The sequence below is a fragment of the Scyliorhinus canicula genome, chromosome 12 (assembly GCF_902713615.1).
Source record: "Scyliorhinus canicula chromosome 12, sScyCan1.1, whole genome shotgun sequence".
NCBI lineage: Eukaryota > Metazoa > Chordata > Chondrichthyes > Carcharhiniformes > Scyliorhinidae > Scyliorhinus > Scyliorhinus canicula.
In genome coordinates this window covers 71,959,568-71,977,247 of record NC_052157.1, presented here as the reverse complement: position 1 = coordinate 71,977,247, position 17,680 = coordinate 71,959,568, and the positions used below count along the sequence as shown (strand labels likewise).

The following is a 17,680-nucleotide window of genomic DNA, read 5'->3' as shown; positions in this document are numbered from 1 at the left end:
TTTACTGTAACTCAAAACTATGAAAGGTGCCAGTAACATTTGAATACAGTATTTACCCGCATGCTTTCTTTTTGATCAACCATGCACTTATCCCGCTGATTAATCCCAGAATAAGAAGAGCAACAATCACTATGGCAGCTATGATGCCTTTGCTTAATTTGATGGAGCTGGGTTGATCTGAAACTGCAATAAAACAAGTATTGAAACTAATCTCAAATTTCTAGGAACAACTGCACATCAGTAAAACATGTACACATCTAAGCTTCTACTATCTGATTGCTTGACTGTTACCAAGATTCAATAATCTAACGATTATTAAATGGTCATGACGGAATCCTCTCGAGCCAAAAGCAATCTCATTTAAACACTTTTTATTGAATTCAATAAAGTTGAGGAAAACTTTACTGTTATAAATACGATAAAATCAAACAACAGGGGAGTAACTAATTCCTAATTTTCCAAAAAATGAATGGAAAATTAAAAGTAAATGCAAGATTCTGAATGGAATTTAAAACTGGGATTTTCCTAGAAAATGCACAAAAGGAGCAGTTAATATTCTGATCTTATATCTTGAAAGGTATTCAATCCGAACGTCAAGACAGTGATAATAAGTTTGTAGGATCCATTCATCAGCCTATATTTAGTGCCAGTTTGGGTATAATGAGAATGTCAATGATGAAAAGATGTAGTCAAGATGAAGAAGGACTCCGACCTATATATTTTCCAGTTCACCGTGAAGATTAAGAGAGCTTGTGTTAGAAATTATTTTGATTTTGAAAGGAGTGTGAGGGGATGAAGATTGTTATTGCAGTTCAGGAAATCAGGAAAGGCTGCATGTGCCTTAGCTTCATTAGAGAAAAAGACAAGGCTGGGTGATAATATATTGTTTTTGCAATGATTACTAAAATATAGAAGATCAGTCGCTATAGCTCTTAATTCAAATGCAACATCATATGGTGAGCGAGATAAACTTCGTCCATCCCACATATTAAAATATGTAAGAGACCATTTCGCTTTCCATACCCGTGGATAATGTGTCCTTATTAAAACCTTACTTGGAATTTCCTTATCACGAAAATCCTTATGAATAAGCAAAGTTTTTCTCAAAATTGATTTAACTGTTATCAGTTGCTATAGACTTGATCGTAGAAATAAATGAACATATCCATGCCTAATGTCATATTTATTGACAGTTTGAATTATGAAAATCTTAATGCCGATTGGTTTCTTATTTTGTTCCAAAGAACAGCATAGACAAAAATAGCTAAATAAAGCACATTAATGTTCGAGTTTTGTTTAAAATATATTGACGATATACTGAATCATTTACTTACCTTGTACAGTTATCTGTATGGTAGTGTTTGTGCTTTTATCGGTTATGCTGTTACTTGCGCGACAAGTATAACTCCCACCGGCATTCAAATTCATTGATTCAATGTTATAAGTTTGTTCTGTCTTTAACAGCCTACTCCCATTGTACCATTCATATGTAGCAGGTGGGACTGAGGAGGCAGCACAGCTTAATGTAAGAGTTTCTCCCTGTTCTATCTGAACTGGCCCTGGCGGTGTAATATTGATATCCTCTGGGCCATCTTCAAAGGAATCAAGAAAATGACTGAATTATATATAACTAATATATTCACCAATGTTAATTACAAAAAAATGTTTTGTGATGCCTGTGAACTTACAATTAACTTGTAGTTTGGTGTCGCCAGATTTGTTGCTAAAATCATTGCTTGCCTTACATTTATATGTTCCTGAATCATATCTGTTAACACTGATTATAGTCAGTGTAACATTGTCAGGAGATGTTATTATTCTGTCATTATCCTTGATAACTCGATCATCCTTATACCATATCCGTGATAGTATAAAGCCTGAGGCATGGCAAGTCAGGAAAACGGTATCCATGTTTTCCATTGGTTTTGAATTGTTGGTCAATACACTGACATTTGAAACAGGTTCTGTAAAAACAACGAAATGGGAAATTGTAATTTTGTCTTCTCCAATCAGTGGTCGTTCTTAAAGCAATCAGTTTCCTCATTCATGGTTTTCAACTCCAATTCAATGTGATTTTCAGTTGGACACCAGATACACTGGATCTGGTTTCACATCAAAGTAGAATTGAACCGAATCGATGACTTCTGTAGTTACTAGTGTCATTACTGATCCTTGGTTAGAAATAACATTAAAAAGCTCATGAAATCATGGGACAGCACCCACCTTCTTTGCTCCTTGTCCATCCAATTGATGCAAAAAATGCAATGATTTCTCTTTGCAATCCTGCATCATTACGACTGTTTTTCACAAATATCTACCGTCATGTTGTACACCTACAGGCTGTCCCTTGGCAATCCCCCTTCTTTCTCATCTACATGCAGCCTCAGTCACATCAGTCGAAAATAGAGGGTGAGATTTTATAGAGCATTGGCGTCCCCACATCCACAAGTAGAGAAATTGGGACCTACATCCCCACCCTGGCACTTTGCTAGAAACAGATAATTCCCAGAGAACATCAATTTCTTTAAAGTGAAACATTTGTCTCCTTTGGCACGGGCTTCCATGAGCATTTGCTGGCTGCCCTGCCCTCAGACCTGGTTCGGGAATCCTGCTGGCTGAGCCTTTTTTCTCAAAAGTAAAACACAGCGGGCTGGAATCTGTGATCCTGAGGCAAAGTGTTGGCACCGTCAGAAATGCCGTTGCATTACTCAACGGGTCAACACGGCCTCAGGATCAGCAATTCTGGCCCCTACAGGGGGCCAGCACAGCACTGCAGCAGTTCACGCTACTCCAGCTGCCGATCCCAAGGTCAACTGGGCGCTGCGCATGCACAGTGGCTCCCTTCAACGCGCCGGCCCGATGCAACATTGCACAGGGGCCGGCGCAGAAAAAAGGAGGCCCCCAGCCAGAGAGGCCGGCCCAGCCCACATAAACAGCCCCCCCCCCCCCCCCCCCCGGGTCAGACCCCCCTTCCCCCCCACAGGTCGTCCCCCCGACCCTTCCACGTCGAGTTCCCACCGTCTGAGAGCAGGTGTGGATGGCGCCGGCGGGACTCGGGTTTTGCACGACAGCTGCTCGGCCCATCCCGATCCAAAAATCGGCGGGAGAGGGGGACCGCGTAGAGCAGCCCCCGAACGGCGCCGCGACAATAATATCTCTGCGGAGAATCGCGTGCTGGCGTCGGGGCACGATTCGCGCCAGTTGCAGGGATTCTTTGGCCTGGCCCCGGGCTGAGAGAATCCCATCCAGGATATTCTGCCGCTACATTTCTCCCTCCTCACCTCAGATTCTTTGCGTGCATGCACCTCAACGTTTGGACCAGTCTGTTATCCGCTCTAAGGGGACCCGACCAATCGGATTGGATTTGATTGGATTTGTTTATTGTCACGTGTACCGATCCACAACCAAGAGCATTATTTTGGAACACCAGGGGCGGTATTCTCCCCTACCCGGCGTGACGGGGGGTCCCGGCGTAGGGGAGTGGCGCCAACCACTCCGGGGTCGGGCCTCCCCAAAGGTGGGGAATTCTCCGCACCTTTGGGGGCTAGCTCCGCGCCGGAGGGGTTGGCACCAGAAGACTGGTGCAAAAAACCGGCGCCAGCGGCCTTTCAGGCCCGCCGCCCGGCAGCGGGGCTGGCCGAAAGGCTTTCGCCGGTCGGCACATGCGCCGGCGGTGACGTCAGCGGCCAGCTGCCGCTGACGTCACCCCTGGCGCATGCACGATGTGGGTTTCTCTTCCGCTTCCGCCATGGCGGAGGCCGTGGCGGCGGCGGAGGAGAAAGAGTGCCCCCAGGGTACTGGCCCAGAGTCTGAGCAGGAAATCACAATCGCGGGCCTGGCCACCGTGGGGGCACCCCCCGGGGTCCGATCGCCCCGCGCCCCCCCCCCAGGACCCCGGGGGCCCGGTAGCAGCGCCGATCCCGCCGCCACCAGAGGTGGTTCAAACCTCGGCGGTGGGAGAGGCCTCCCAGCGACGGGACTTCGGCCCATCCGGGCCGAAGAATCGCCGCAGGGGCCTCACCGATTGGAGTGGCGTGATTCCCGCCCCCTCCAATTCCCGGGTGGCGGAGAATCTCTGCCACGGCGGGGGCGGGATTTTCGGCGGCCCCAGGTGATTCTCAGACCATGCTGGGGGTCGGAGAATTTCGCCCCAGAGGAGTGATGAAATGTTTGAGGGACAATTGACTGGCAGGAGAAGGAGGACATTGAACTGTGGAGGAGATATTAGGAGGTATTTGTTTTTCTTGTATTCTCTTTTGATGGTTATTGGAGAATAACCATCATTATTCAACCATCATTAGATCATTGAAAGGCATTGGCATTAAATTTAAGGATGTGTTTATAATATCCCAGGATTATTAGTTTAAAGTATCCAGGACTACCAGAGGTATATTACAACTGTATCACCTCACTTCTGTGTAATGTTTTTATTGATTTAAGGTGGAGCTCATTTCGATCCAGGCGCCCAGGTAAAAGGAGGAACGAGCAGAGATGGTAAGACTGGTGGACGAGATTTTGAGGGTGACAGGAAGTACGTGGAAGTCCCCGGGCAGGATTGTTGAAGGAAAGGCAGAGGGTCCAGATGGAGTTCAGGCTGGTGTTCACGGGGAAAGCAGTAGGGGAGTTGGAGAGAGCCCGAGGGGGCGGGGGGGGGGGGGGGGGGGGGGGGGGGGCGGGGGGGGGGGGGGGGGGGGGCGGGGGGGGGGCGGGGCGGGGGGGTACTCTAAATTGAAAAAAAAAAGACGGGAGGTTGGTGACACTGGTGAGTGTATATGTCCCCAACTGGGATGATGCAGAGTTTGTGAGGAAGGTGTTGAGGGCCATCCTGGACTTGGACACGCATGAGCTACGAGAGGGGGGGATTGGAATCTGGTGCAAGAGCCGAGGGTGGATAGGTCTCAGCCGCGCTCACTTGCCCAGTCAGAGGGGGCAAAGACGTTGACCGGGCTTATGAGAGAGATGGGAGGAGTGGACCTGTGGAGGTTTCTGCATCCGAGGGAACGGGAGTATTTGTTTCCTCCTCCCCAGGTACACAAAGTATATTCGAGGATAGACTATTTTGCAGTAGGGAAGGCGTTATTGCTTGTAGTCAAGGGATCGGAGTATTCTGCGATAGCGATCTCGGATCATGTGCCGCATTGGTTGAATGTGTTGGAGAGGGGGGTGGCCCAGAGGTCGGGGTGGAGAATGGTTGTAGGGTGTTGGGGGACAGAAGTTTCTGCGATAAGTTCGGGAAGGTGATTGAGGAGTATGCGGGATTTAATTGTACAGGGGAAATGTCGCAGGCAGTGGTGTGGGAGGCCCTGAAGGCAGTAATAAGGGGAGAGGTGATCTCATTTAAGTCTAAGTTGGACAAGGAGGACCGTCAAAAGTTAATAGAGGAGATGTTGTAGGTGGACAGGAAGTACACAGGAGATGCAGCTCCAACCCTTCGGGACAAGAGGAAGGAGCTTCAGGCATAGTTTGACCGGCTGTCGACAGGAACGTGGTGCGCTGACTGAGGCAGGCAAGGGGGACAGTTTATGGATATGAGGAGAAGTCGGGGCGTATGATGGTTGGCCAGCTCCAGAGGAAGGCGACGGCGAGGGAGACAGTCCAGGTGCAGGAAAGGACGGAGAAAGTGGTGTTGGCTCCGGAGCAGATTAATCAAGTTTTTGAGGGGTTTTACGGAAAGGTGTATAGGTTGAAGCCACTAGGGGAGGTGAGGGAGTTTCTGGACAGGTTGGAATATCCGAGGTTGGGGGAGGAAGTTTGGGCTGGGCTGGAAGGGCAGCAGGGGGTCAGGTAGGTAATCGGGAGGATGCAATTAGGGAAGGCAGCAGGGCCAGTTGTGTTCCCAGTGTCTGCGAGCGGCGTGGGAGTAGCCCCACAAAACATGTGCAAATGTTTTGGTCCTGCCCAAAGCTCGAAAGCTATTGGAGGGAGGTTTTTAACATCATCTCGGGGGTGTTAATGTGGACTTGGAGCTAGATCCTTTCAAGGTCATTTTCGGGGTGTTGGACCGGCCCAGTTGCAGGCGGATGCTGGGCAGACGTTTTAGCCTTCGCCTCGCTGATTGCTCGTAGGCAGGTTCTGCTGGAGTGGAGGTCAGCTTCTCCACCCTGTGTCTTGGCGGGACGGGGGGGCCCTGCTAGAATTCTTGATCCTGGAGAAGGTGAAGTTTGAGCTAAGGGGGTGCGAAGGATGGTTTCTGCAATTCATGGGTTTGTTTATCATGCACTTTCGGGTACTCGTTGCCATTGAACACTTGTGGGGGGTTTGATTTCTTTTTGAAATGAAAATGAAAATCGCTTATTGTCACAAGTAGGCTTCAAATGAAGCTACTGTAAAAAGCCCCTAGTCGCCACATTCCAGCACCTGTTCAGGAAGGCTGGTACAGGAATTGAATCATGCTGCTGGCCTGACTTGGTCTGCTTTCAAAGCCAGCGATTTAGCCCTGTGCTAAACCAGCCCCTTCATAAACATATGAGGCTCGGATCATTTTGTGATGGGGTCGCTTTGTTGGCCAGTGCGGGGATCGAACCCGCGACCTTGGCGTTATTAGCACCACGCTCTAACCATCTGAGCTAACCGGCCATGTACATATTATTCTGTTTTTTGTTTCTGTTATTTAACTTATTTTTGGAATTTGCGAGTTGATGTTTCAGGCTGTATATTGGTGGGGTTATTTTTGCCGTTGTTTCTTTTTGTTTTTCTTTTGCTGTTTGTATGATAAAAATGTGGCGAAAATTGTTTTTAAAAAAGTGTTGAACGTGAGATGCCTCCTTGAACCGCTGTAGCCTCTGAGGTATAGGTACATCCACACTGTTATTAGGGAGGGAGTTCCTGGATCTTAACCCAGTGATGGTAAGGAATGGTGATACATTCCCAACCACTGGTTGAGTGAATTGGAGAGAAACTTCCGGGTGGAGATGTTCCCAAATATGTACCACCCTTGTCCTTCTCAATGACAGTGGCCGTGTGTTTGCAAGGTGCTGCCTATTGAACCTTGGTGAGTTCCTGCAGTGCATCTTGTAGACGGTACACATGACTGCTACAGACCGTCAGTGATGGAGGTATTGAATGTTTGTGGAAGAGGTGCCAATAATGGTGTAGAGCTTTGTGACATTTGTTGGAGCTGCACTCATCCGGGTAATTGGAGAACACTCCACTGCGCTCCTTGTGGATGGTAGATAGACTTTGGGATTCAGGAAGTCAGTTACTCGAAGGCTGGTAACGTGGAACGTCCGGGGACTGAATGGGCCGGTTAAAAGGTCGCGGGTGTTCGCGCACGTCAGGAGCTTGACAGCGGGCGTGGTCTTTCTGCAGTAGATGCACCTCCATGTGAAGGGCCAGGTTAGGTTAAGGAAGGGGTGGGTCGGACTGGTTTTTCACTTGGGGTTTGATTTTGCTGCTCTTGCTCATGTATTTGATTTGTTTGGCCCCTTGTTCTGCACTGTAACCAATCACTGTCTGTCGATGTACCATTTGTCAGAATCTGTTGATTCTTTTTGTCTACTATGTACGTACTGTGTATGTTCCCTTGGAAAAAGTACTTTTCACTGTACTTTGGTACATGTGACAATGAGTCAAATCAAATCCAAATCAAATCAAATTTGTAAACTAGGGGAGTGGTGATTTTAATGAGCAAAGAAATGGGATTTGTGAGAGCGAAGGAGGTGAGAAATCCGGATGGGAGATATGTGATTGTGAGTGGAGTATTGGAAGGGGAGCCGGTGGTGTTGGTAAATGTGTATGCCCCAAATTGGGATGATGTGGGTTTTATGAGAGAGTTTCTGGAAGCGATTGAGGATTTGGCCACACACCAGTTGATCATAGGAGGTGATTGTAACTGCGTCCTGGAGCTGAGGGTGGATAGGTCGAGCCCCAGGTCGATGGGTAGGGTACGAATGGCGAGGGAGCTGGGGGGGGTTTATGGAGAGGATGGGTATGGTGGATCCATGGCGCTTTCAGAACCCAGGGGGAAGGGAGTATTCCTTCATTCCACATGTCTATAAGGTTTTATTTGAGGATTGATTAGTTTGTAGTGAGTTGGGAGATTTTGGTTGGGGTGGAGGGGGCAGAATAAGTGGGGATAGTTATCTCGGACCATGCGCCCCAGTCGCTGGAGATTTGGTTTTGAACGTGATGAGAGCAGAGGCCGGAGTGGAGGTTTAACTCAGGGTTGTTGGCGGATGGAGGTTTTTGTGATAAGGTGCGGGGGGCGATTAAGGAGTATGTGGACTTGAATCAGAATGGGGAGGTGTTAGCAGCCATTTTTGGGAAGCACTAAAGGCAGTGGTCCGGGGGGAAATTATTTCATTTAAGGCCCGAGTGAGATAGGGAAAGGAGGGAGGAACATGACCATCTAGTGAGCAAGATAGTGGAGGTGGACAGGGAATATTCCAGGGTGCCCACCGTGGAGGGATTGGTGAGGAGGAAAAAGGTTGCAGGGGCAATTTGACAGGCTGACAACGGGGAGGGCGGTAGGGCACCTGCGTAGGGCAAGGGGGGTACAATATGAGTATGGGGAGAAGGCGAGCCACATGGTGGCGCACCAGCTGCAGAAACAGGCTGCGTCCAGAGAAATGTTTAAGATAGGGACTGGGGCTGGGGATGTGGTGTCAGAGGCAGGGAAGATAAAGGAGGCGTTTAGGGTGTACTACTCGGGACTTTCCGAGGTGGACCCTGGTGGGGAGGAGGGGGACATGGGGCGGTTTCTGGATGAGCTGGAATTTCCCCAGGTGGAGGAAGCAAAGAGGCAGGTGTTGGAGGAGTCCCTGGGGCTGAGGGAGGTGCTGGATAGTATCAGGGATATGAAGTTGGGGAAGGCCCCTGGGCCGGATGGGTACCCGGCAGAATTTTATAAGGAATTTGCGACGGACCTGGCACCACATCTGTTGGGGGCGTTTAATGAAGCATTGGAGAAGGGGGAGTTGCCAGAGACGATGACGCAGGCAGTAATCACACTAATCCTGAAAAAGGGAAGGACTCGGTGGAATGTGGGTCGTATAGACCCATATCACTGTTGAACACGGATGTGAAAGTATTGGCTAAGTTGTTGGCGGGCAGGATTGAGGATTGTGTCCCGGGGATGGATGCAGAAGATCAAACAGGCTTCGTGAAGGGCAGGTAGCTCGGGAGTAATATAAGACGGCTGCTGAATGTGGTGGTGAATCCGCCGGGGGCTCTGGTACCGGAGGTGGTGGTTTCCATGGACGCGGAGAAGGCAGTTGATCTGGTGGAGTGGCGGTACTTGTTCGAGGTTTTGGGAAGGTTTGAGTTTGGGCCAAGGTTTGTGGTATGGGTGCGGTTGCTGTATGTGGCACCAAGAGCGAGGGTGAGGACGAATGATATGAGCTCACGAAGCCTTGAGATACACAAGGGTACAAGGCTGTGATGCCCGCTGTCACCATTGCTGTTTGCACTGGCCATAGAACCATTGGCGATGTCTCGTAGGAGGTCGGCGGAGTGGCGGGGGATTATGAGGGGGCAGAGGAAGCATCGGGTGTCGCTCCATGCCGATGACCTCTTGTTGTATGTTTCGGATCCATTAGAGAGCATGGGAAGGGCCTGCTGGGGAGGTTTGAAGGGTTCTCCGGGTATAAGCTGAATGTAGGGAAAAGCGAGGTATTCCCGGTGAGTAAGCTGGGACAGCGGGCTAATTTAGGGGGAAAACCATGTGGAGTTGAATCAGAATGGGGAGATGTTGGCGGCCATTTTTTGGGAAGCACTGAAGACAGTGGATACGTTTACGTATTTGGGGATTCAGGTAGCAAGGGGATGGATGGGGCTCCATAAGTGGAACTTAAGCTGGTGCAGGAGGCCAGATGGGATCTTAGGAGGTAGGATACACGGCACTTAACGTTGGTGGGAGGGTCCAAGTGGTGAAAATGAATATTCTGCCAAGGTTCTTGTTTAACTTTCAGACTCTCACAATCTTTATACCAAAGGCCTTTTTTTGGAAAGTGGACACGATCATCTCGGACTTTGTATGGGCAGGGAAGGTGCCGAGGGTGGGGAGGACCCTGCTACAGAGGCAGAGGCAGCAGGGGGGGGGGGGGGGGGTTGGCATTGCCAAACATGCTTCATTATTATTGGGCGGCGAATGTGGACAAGGTGCGGCGGTGGTGGGAAGGAGAAGGGGTAGAGTGGGCTAGGATGGAGGAGGAATCTTGTAAAGGGTCTAGTATGAGGGCTACGATGACGGTAGCATTGCCAATGGCTCCGAGTAGGTATTCAGGGAGCCCAGTGGTGCAGTCCACGGTGAAGATATGGAATCAGCTGAGGAGGCATTTTAGGGTGGAAGGGATGTCGGTGCTAACGCCGCTGTGTGAGAATGATGGGTTTGAACCGGGGAGGATTGATACAGAAGGTGGTGGGAAGTGGGGCTGGTCAAGGTGAGGGATTTGCATTTGGAGGAAGGGTTTGCCAATCTGGAGGAGCTATGGGATAGGGTAGAGCTGCCGAAGGGGAGTGAGTTCAAGTATCTGAAGGTTAGGGACTTTGTGCAAAAGGTCTGGAGGGGGTTCCCAGGTTGCCAGGATACACCCTGCTGGAACAACTGCTGCTTCTGGATGTGGAAGGGGAGGGAAGAATTGGAGATATATATAAATGGCTGAGGGAGCAGGGTGACGAGCAGGTGGTGAAGATCAAGGAGAAATAGAAAGCAGAGTTTGGAGGAGAGATCAATTGGGGAGTATGGAGTGAGGCACTGTGAAGGGTAAACGGGACCTCCTCTTGTGCAAGGATGGGCCTGATACAGTTTAAGGTGGTGCACAGGGTGCATATGACTCGGGCGAGAATGATTGGGTTCTTTCAGGGGGTAGCAGATGAGTGTGAGAGGTGTGGGCAGGGACCAGCGAATCACTCGCACATGTTTTGGGGTTGCGAAAAATTAGGAAGATTCTGGGCAGGAGTGTTTGCGGTCTTAGCCAGGATAGTGGAGGAGGAGGTGGACCCGGACCCTTTGGTGGCGATATTTGGGGTCTCAGAGGAGCCGGAGCTCATGGAGAGGAGGAAGGCCGATGTCTTGGCCTTCACCTCTCTGATGGCACGCCGGCAAATGTTGCTGGAGTGGCGGTCGGCATCGCCACCATGGGTAGCGGCTTGGTTGGGTGACCTGTACGACTTCCGGCTTCTGGAGAAGTTAAAGTATGAGTTAAGGGGCTCAGCAGGGGGGTTTGAGAAAAGCTGGGGAATATTTGTGACCGTGTTTGTGGGGCTGTTCGTCTCAGCCGGATGGCGGAGGGTGAAAAAGGGGAAACGCTTGTCCAGACTGTCGTTGGGAAGTATGTTTTCCGGGGTGTTTATTTGCTGTAACCTGTTTTGACGCATGTTTGTAATAAAATACCTTTTTTAAAAAAAAAGGTCAACTCCTCACTGCAGAATTCCTAGCCTTTGACCTTTTCTTGTCGCCAAAGTTTTTATATGACTAGTCCAGTTACATTTCTGGTTAATTTTAACCCCACAGGATGTTGACAGTGGGGTTTTGGCATTGGTAATTAAATAACAGAATAAGGTTGACAAATCGTTACTATTTACATGTTAATTAACTCCTGACCTCCAACCTGTCATCACTTATGCGTTTCTTATTTGCACCTGACTCTTGAGTTGACTAAAATATGTCACATCTCCAAGTTTCTGCAGTGATGCGGAAAGAGCGTCTACCTGCAATATTAACTCTTGTTTCTGCCTTGTGCTTCCGGACAGATTGAGAATGTGAACATTAGATATCAAAACAACTGGAGGCCATTTAACCCCCCACCCCACCGCTAACCTGCTCCACCAGTCAATGAGATGATCACTGACCTGATTGTGGGATCCTTTTCTGTCTGGTTAGTTAAACAAAAACTGGACTGCAATTTTGATTTGTTTTTTTTTAAGATGAAAGGAAATATGAGTAACTACTGGCATGTCATCCTGAGGATTTTCTTCAATAATTATTTTATGCTTTTTGCCTCAATCAGAGCATTTATTTGCACTTGAGGTGAAGTTCTGGGGTGGCTAGGAAATGTAGAGTTCAGATTTCTGCACTGGATCACCCAATGTTTCCTGTTGGGAAGGCTGAACTGTTTGTGTCTGGACCCACAGCACACTTACCTTCATTTCTCACTTGATTCCCAGTTGTTTTGTTGGTAGTCACTGCAGTTGTATTGATTGGAGCTGGAATCAAAGTGCTGGTTTCAACTGTGTTGGAGGTGCTGGTTGCAACTGAGGTCGAGGTGCTGGTTACAACTGGGATCGAGGTGCTGGCTGCAACTGGGGTGGAGGTGCTGGCTGCAACTGGGGTCGAGGTGCTGGCTGCAACTGGGGTCGAGGTGCTGGCTGCGACTAGGGTCGAGGTGCTGGCTGCAACTGGGATCGAGGTGCTGGCTGCAACTGGGGTCGAGGTGCTGGCTGCGACTAGGGTCGAGGTGCTGGCTGCAACTGGGGTCAAGGTGCTGGCTGCAACTGGGGTCGAGATGCTGGTTACAACTGGGGTCGAGGTGCTGGTTACAACTGGGGTGGAGGTGCTGGTTACAACTGGGGTGGAGGTGCTGGCTGCAACTGGGGTGGAGGTGCTGGCTGCAACTGGGGTGGAGGTGCTGGCTGCAACTGGGGTGGAGGTGCTGGCTGCAACTGGGATCAAGGTGCTGGCTGCAACTGGGGTGGAGGTGCTGGCTGCAACTGGGGTCAAGGTGCTGGCTGCAACTGGGGTGGGGGTGCTGGCTGCAACTGGGATCAAGGTGCTGGCTGCAACTGGGATCAAGGTGCTGGCTGCAACTGGGATCGAGGTGTTGGCTGCAACTGGGATCGAGGTGCTGGCTGCAACTGGGGTCGAGGTGCTTGCTGCAACTGGGATCAAGGTGCTTGCTGCAACTGGGATCGAGGTGTTGGCTGCAATTGGGGTGGAGGTGCTGGCTGCAACTGGGGTGGAGGTGCTGGCTGCAACTGGGATCAAGGTGCTGGCTGCAACTGGGGTCGAGATGTTGGCTGCAACTGGGGTGGACGTACTGGCTGCAACTGGAATCAAGGTGCTGGCTGCAACTGGGATCGAGGTGTTGGCTGCAACTGGGGTGGAGGTGCTGGCTGCAACTGGGATCAAGGTGCTGGCTGCAACTGGGGTCGAGGTGCTGGCTGCCACTGCTATCGAGGTGCTGGCTGCAACTGGGGTGGAGGTGCTGGCTGCGACTGGGGTCGAGGTGCTGGCTGCGACTGGGGTCGAGGTGCTGGCTGCAACTAGGGTCGAGGTGCTGGCAGCAACTGGGGTCAAGGTGCTGGCTGCAACTGGGATCAAGGTGCTGGCTGCAACTGGGGTTGAGGTGTTGGCTGCAACTGGGATCGAGGTGCTGGCAGCAACTGGGATCGAGGTGCTGTCTGCAACTGGGATCGAGGTGCTGGCTGCAATTGGGGTGGAGGTGCTGGCTGCAACTGGGGTTGAGGTGCTGGCAGCGACTGGGATCGAGGTGCTGGCAGCAACTGGGGTTGAGGTGCTGGCAGCGACTGGGATCGAGGTGCTGGCAGCAACTGGGGTCGAGGTGCTGGCTGCAACTGGGATCAAGGTGCTGGTTGCAACTGGGATCGAGGTGTTGGCTGCAACTGGGGTTGAGGTGCTGGCTGCAACTGGGGTGGAGGTGCTGGCTGCAACTGGGGTCGAGGTGCTGGCTGCCACTGCTATCGAGGTGCTGGCTGCAACTGGGATCGAGGTGTTGGCTGCAACTGGGGTTGAGGTGCTGGCTGCAACTGGGGTGGAGGTGCTGGCTGCGACTGGGGTCGAGGTACTGGCTGCGACTGGGGTCGAGGTGTTGGCTGCAACTGGGGTCGAGGTGCTGGCTGCAACTGGGATCAAGGTGCTGGCTGCAACTGGGATCAAGGTGCTGGCTGCAACTGGGATCGAGGTGTTGGCTGCAACTGGGGTGGAGGTGCTGGCTGCAACTGGAATCAAGGTGCTGGCTGCAACTGGGATCGAGGTGCTGGCTGCAACTGGGATCAAGGTGCTGGCTGCAACTGGGATCGAGGTGCTGGCTGCAACTGGGATCGAGGTGCTGGCTGCAACTGGGGTGGAGGTGCTGGCTGCAACTGGGGTGGAGGTGCTGGCTGCAACTGGGGTCGAGGTGCTGGCTGCAACTGGGGTCGAGGTGCTGGCTGTGACTGGGGTCGAGGTGCTGGCTGCAACTGGGGTCGAGGTGCTGGCAGCAACTGGGATCGAGGTGTTGGCTGTGACTGGGGTCGAGGTGCTGTTTGAAACTGGGGTGGAGGTGCTGGCTGCAACTGGGATCGAGGTGCTGGCTGCAACTGGGATCAAGGTGCTGGCTGTGACTGGGGTGGAGGTGCTGGCTGCAACTGGGATCGAGGTGCTGGGTGTGACTGGGATCGAGGTGCTGGGTGTGACTGGGATCGAGGTGCTGGGTGTGACTGGGATCGAGGTGCTGGCTGCAACTGGGATCAAGGTGCTGGCTGTGACTGGGGTGGAGGTGCTGGCTGTGACTGGGGTGGAGGTGCTGGCTGCAACTGGGATCAAGGTGCTGGTTGCAACTGGGATCGAGGTGCTGGGTGTGACTGGGATCGAGGTGCTGGCTGCAACTGGGATCGAGGTGCTGGGTGTGACTGGGATCGAGGTGCTGGCTGCAACTGGGATCAAGGTGCTGGCTGCAACTGGGGTGGAGGTGCTGGCTGCAACTGGGATCAAGGTGCTGGTTACAACTGGGATCAAGGTGCTGGCTACAACTGGAGTTGAGGTGCTGGATGCAACTGGGATCAAGGTGCTGGCTGCAACTGGGGTGGAGGTGCTGGCTGCCACTGGGATCGAGGTGCTGGGTGTGACTGGGATCGAGGTGCTGGGTGTGACTGGGATCAAGGTGCTGGCTGCAACTGGGATCAAGGTGCTGGCTGCAACTGGGGTGGAGGTGCTGGCTGCAACTGGGATCAAGGTGCTGGCTGCAACTGGGATCAAGGTGCTGGCTGCAACTGGGATCGAGGTGCTGGCTGCAACTGGGGTGGAGGTGCTGGCTGCGACTGGGATCGAGGTGCTGGTTACAACTGGGGTCGAGGTGCTGGCTGCAACTGGGGTGGAGGTGCTGGTTACAACAGGGGTCGAGGTGTTGGCTGCAACTGGGGTGGAGGTGCTGGTTACAACTGGGGTCGAGGTGCTGGCTGCAACTGGGGTGGAGGTGCTGGTTACAACTGGGGTGGAGGTGCTGGCTGCAACTGGGGTGGAGGTGCTGGCTGCAACTGGGGTGGAGGTGCTGGCAGCAACTGGGGTGGAGGTGCTGGCTGCAACTGGGGTGGAGGTGCTGGCTGCAACTGGGATCGAGGTGCTGGCTGCAACTGGGGTGGAGGTGCTGGCTGCAACTGGGGTGGAGGTGCTGGCTGCAACTGGGATCAAGGTGCTGGCTGCGACTGGGATCGAGGTGCTGTTTGATACTGGGGTGGAGGTGCTGGCTGCAACAGGGATTGAGGTGCTGTTTGATACTGGGGTGGAGGTGCTGGCTGCAACAGGGGTTGAGGTGCTGGCTGCAACTGGGATCGAGGTGCTGGCTGCAACTGGGATCAAGGTGCTGGTTACAACAGGGGTCGAGGTGCTGGCTGCGACTCGGAACGAGGTGCTGGTTACAACAGGGGTCGAGGTGCCGGCTGCGACTCGGATCGAGGTGCTGGCTGCGACTGGGATCGAGGTGCTGTTTGAAACTGGGGTGGAGGTGCTGGTTGCAACTGGGGTCGAGATGCTAGTTACAACTGGGGTCGAGGTGCTGGCAGCAACTGGGATCGAGGTGTTGGCTGCAACTGGGATCGAGGTGCTGGCTGCGACTCGGATCGAGGTGCTGGCTGCAACTGGGGTCGAGATGCTGGTTACAACTGGGGTCGAGGTGCTGGCAGCAACTGGGATCGAGGTGCTGGCTGCAACTGGGATCGAGGTGCTGGCTGCAACTGGGATCGAGGTGCTGGCTGCAACTGGGATCGAGGTGCTGGCTGCAACTGGGATCGAGGTGCTGGCTGCAACTGGGGTCGAGGTGCTGTTTTCCACTGTTGTCGAGGTGCTGGTTACAACTGGGGCCGATGTACCTGAATCTTTAAACAAGACAGTGGGACAAACTTAGCTAGTTTAACATATATCTTACATTAGCTTGGAGCAAATCAGGTGTCTTTGGAGACTCAAATGTCAAAGGACTAAAAGATACTCTTGTCAGTTATTTAAAGAGGTGAGGAAATTACCAAATATCTTCCGATATTTAAAAAGTTTCAGGTATTTTTTTTTTGTCATAGTGAGAGAGGCTAGACAAGAATCCAGGAAAATATAGAGCTGTTAATTTAACATCAGTTGTTACTGGAATTCATAGTCATGGACATGTTGAGTGAACTCCAAACCAAATGCACACTTGATTAAAAGGAGCTTGGACTTCCCCTCACGCCTCCTTCCCAGCACCCTCCTGATAATCTATTATTCCCTGGCTCACCAAGAAACTCTCCACCTCTGCCTGAAAAATATTGAAAAGACCTTGCTTCCATCAGCCAGCAAAGTTGTAGTGTTAGAACCATTGAACACCTACAGTGCAGAAGGAGGCCATTGGCCCACCGAGCGTGCACCGACCCTATGAAAGAGCACCTTACATAAGCCCACTTCCCTTACCTATCACCGTTGGTGTTAATTAAATTAATCAGTAGATTCATTCTGTCATGAGTTGAAATTTAAAAAATGATACAGAACAAATTTGAGGAATAAATGTTATTTCTACATCAGAGATCCCTTCACACTATCATCAACATTCCATTTGTTATTTTCTCCATCTCACTACCTCATCCCACTCTCTTCACTTGAATAAACATTTTATTTCTCAAACTTCCATCTCCTATTTCTAATTTCGAGAACACTAGCCAGATTTCAGATGGTAGCCGTTAGGGACTTATACAGAGGGGACGGACTCGCGACCTTGGACAAGCTGACGGAGGACCTGGATCTGCTGACGGGACAGGGGCTCAGGCACCTCCAAATTAAACACATTCTCGGCAAGGAGATGGTAAAGTACCCCAGGGCCCCGAGGGACTTTCTACTAGAGGAACTAACGAACAGAGACAGTAAGGAGAGGGGGAACATATACGGACTGTTGGTGAACAGGGCAAGACTGTCACTGGACAAAGCTAGATGGAAATGGGAGGATGAATTGGGAGGGGGTAATCTTTGATTATGCTGCCCATTTTCCCGAGGTAGTGGGAGGTGTAGACAGACTCAATGGATGGGAGACGGTTTCACGTGATGGACTGGGCTGTGTTCACGACTCTCTGCAGTTCCTTACGGTCTTGAGCCGAGCAGTTGCCATGCCAAGCTGTGATGCAGCCAGAGAGAATGCTTTCTATGTTGCATCTGTAAAAATTGGTAAGAGTCAGTGTGGACATGCCGAATTTCCTTAGTTTCCAGAGGAAGTAGAGGTGCTGTTTTGGTCGTACCATCAACGTGGGTGGACCAGGGCAGATTGTTAGTGATGTGCACTGTCAACCATCTCCACCTTGGCACCATTGATGCAGACGGTTGGGGTTGGGGGGTTGGGGGGGGGGGGGGGGGTGTACGATACTTTGCTTCCTGATGTCAATGACCAGCTCCTTAGTTTTGCAGACGTTGAGGGAGAGATTGTTGTCGTTACACCACGCTACTAGGATCTCTATCTCCCTCCTTCACTCTGACTCATTGTTGTTCGAGATCCGACACGCTACAGTTCTGTCATCA

General features: G+C 51.5%; 1 non-coding gene across 1 annotated transcript; it reads right to left on the bottom strand.

The window, feature by feature from the left end:
- Positions 1–6,502: 6,502 nt before the first annotated feature.
- On the bottom strand, positions 6,503–6,576 carry trnai-aau. The gene has a single exon. It is a non-coding gene; the product is annotated as a tRNA-Ile (tRNA).
- Between the last annotated feature and the right edge of the window lie 11,104 nt (positions 6,577–17,680).